The following is a 2,926-nucleotide window of genomic DNA, read 5'->3' on the forward strand; positions in this document are numbered from 1 at the left end:
AAAACCAAGCAAGAAAAAAAAAAAAGTAGGAAACAGAAAGGAACTTAAAACAAAAACTATAATATCTTTAGGGAAATAAGATATTGATTGTATCCATGAAACAAGAACAAGAGGATAACTACAAACAAGGGTGGGAGCAGGGGGGAGGGAGAGGAACTATATGACACTTAAAAAAAAAATTCAGTACTTTTTTCCTAGCAAGAGTTTTAAGCTCAAAAAGAGAAATTTAACTTTGAGCCATAACTGATAAAAAAACTTATATGAATCTATAGGGAACGTCCTAATAAAACTTCTGGGAATAATTTAAAGGTGTATTCTCTAAGGCATTTTCCAATATTTTTTGATTGTATTAAACATTCATATTCTCTGGTTACATTTTACAGCACTCTTAATTAGCTTTGAGTGGTTTAAATTCCACTAATAAGATAATGGCCTCTGAGAAATACATACAGTTGTACTAGGATTGTCTGTAAATGAATAAGGATAATACACACATGCATACATTGCAAACTTTGCTGTAACAATACAATATGATGTATTAAGTTGGTAAGGGAAGAAGAGCATTAGCTGAGGAAAATAAGAGAAGCTAAAAAGCTTTAAGATCAAGGCAAGATTTATAGTTAAAAGAATATGTGAAAATATATGAGTTCTAATATTACTAAAAATTAAGTAACAGGAGTCAGAATTGATAATTCAGCTGGAAATCATTTATGTGAATTTGCACATATAATTGAGCAAAAAGTCACAGTATATGGACCAGATGGTGATGAAATTAAATCACTGTGCAGAACTTAGGAGACTAAATCATGGGCGGTTTTTCTTCTATCATCTCAAGATAGACTCTTCTAGTGGCTGAAAGCCCCCAAGAAAAGGCCAGAGCTGAAAGCATCTAGTTTCTTAGAACTCAGGACTGCCAGCTGTTAGAATGTCAATATTCTCAAAGGAACCCTCCTACACTGTTGGTAGGAATGTAAATTGGTACAGCCACTATGGAGAACAGTATGGAGGTTCCTTAAAAAACTATAAACAGAATTACCATATGATCCAGGGATCCCACTCCGGGGCATATATCTGGAGAAAACTATAATTTGAAAAGATACATGCACCCCAATGTTCATTGCAGCACTGTTTACAATAGTCAAGACATGGAAGCAACCTAAGTGTCCACTGACAGATGAATGGATGAAGAAGATATGGTAAATACATACAATGGAATATTACTCAGCCATAAAAAAGAATGAATGCCATTTGCAGCAACATGGATGGACCTAGAGATTATCATACTAACTGAAGTAAGCCAGAGAAAGACAAATCATATGATATCGCTTATATGTAGAATCTAAAAAAAAAATGTTACAAATGCACTTAAGTACGAAACAGAAATAGACCCATAGACATAGAAAACAAACTTATGGTTACCAAAGGGGAAAGGAGGGGGGGAGGGATAAATTAGGAGTTTGGGATTAACATATACACACTACTATATACAAAATAGATAACCAACAAGGACCTACTGTATAGCATAAGGAACTATATATACTCGATATTTTACAATAACCTATAAGGGAAATGAATCTGAAAAAGAATATACACAGGCACACACACATATATATACATAACTGAATCACTCTGCTGTACACCTGAAACTAACAAAACATTGTAAATCAACTATACGTCAATTAAAAAAAAATGAGAGAATGCCAACATTCTCATAATAAGCAACAAGTCTTACCTTCTTTCTCGCATATTGCCATACTCCCCTTTATTCTTCTGAATTCTCTAACTCTTTCTTTTCAAATGTGTATCTGAATCTCTTCTCAGATGCAGACATTACACTGTTTATTGTTACTCCTCTTATTTTCAAAATGAAAAAAGGAACTATCAAATAATGAGCTCTAAGAAATGAAAACTAACATAGAGAAAATTAAATTTTCAATAGGTTAGAAGATAAAGTTGGAGAAATTGTCTAGAAAGTAGCAGAAAAGTCATGAGTATAATTTTAAAATACTGATTTAACAACCACAAAAAGGAATAATAGCTATATCAAAAGAGAAATGGAGAAAAGGGATGATTTAAGGAGTGATTTAAGAAAGCTAAATCCTCATCTACTATAACAGGAAATCAGCAGCTAATGCTTTCAAATGACGACTCAAGAGACAGTAGGAGATGTATATTATGCAGAGTCAATGAGGTAAATATTAGAAGAAATAGATAATAGAGTTGAAAATGCTTGTTTCTGGTTTTTAAAGCTATGTATATATTCCTTTGACAAAAATTAATTTTTAAAACACGGCTTAAGCTTACTTGGCTTATGTATATAGAGTTAGAGGTAAGTTAATGCGCTTAGGGGAAAGTTCTTATTTCCAAGTGAGCTTTGTTTTGAATTTATATTATATACTACTTTTAATTACATGTGATCAACATCTATTTATCAGTTTTTAAAGAATAACAATGAGTGATAAACATGCTAAGAAAATGAAAATGCAGCTGCTAAGAGGAAAGAATAAGTCAATTTGTGAACATTACAAATTACTTAAGGAACTTTTAAAAATATATATGATCTTGACCTAATTACAAGCACTTGAAAAAAAACGATCTCCCAGCAGGGAATTATCAATTTCACTGCACTTTACAGGTGTCTCAAATAGCAGTTCAAAGTAGTCACTGAGGCGCATAGAGACACAGACCTACTAGAGAATAGACTTGACACGGGGAGTGGGAAGGGTAAGCTGGGACGAAGTGAGAGAGTGGCATGTACATATATACATATATACACTACCAAATGTAAAATAGCTAGCTAAAGGGAAGCAGCCGCATAGCATAGCACAGGGAGATCAGCTCGGTGCTTTGTGACCACCTAGAGGGGTGGGATAGGGAGGGTGGGTGGGAGGGAGGGAGACGCAAGAGAGAAGAGATATGGGGATAT

The 2,926-nt window shown here is 33.9% G+C and overlaps 1 protein-coding gene across 1 annotated transcript in view; it reads right to left on the reverse strand.

Annotated features, from left to right (window-relative positions):
* Positions 1-2,768, reverse strand: part of HKDC1 (hexokinase domain containing 1) — a 52,014-nt gene extending 49,246 nt beyond the window's left edge. Inside the window, exon 1 of the mRNA XM_060285948.1 lies at positions 1,733-2,768. The gene's annotated coding sequence lies outside the window, so the exon portion shown is untranslated. The remainder of the gene's footprint in view (positions 1-1,732) is intronic.
* Positions 2,769-2,926: the final 158 nt, after the last annotated feature.

Source organism: Globicephala melas, chromosome 16, assembly GCF_963455315.2.
Source record: "Globicephala melas chromosome 16, mGloMel1.2, whole genome shotgun sequence".
Taxonomy (NCBI): domain Eukaryota; kingdom Metazoa; phylum Chordata; class Mammalia; order Artiodactyla; family Delphinidae; genus Globicephala; species Globicephala melas.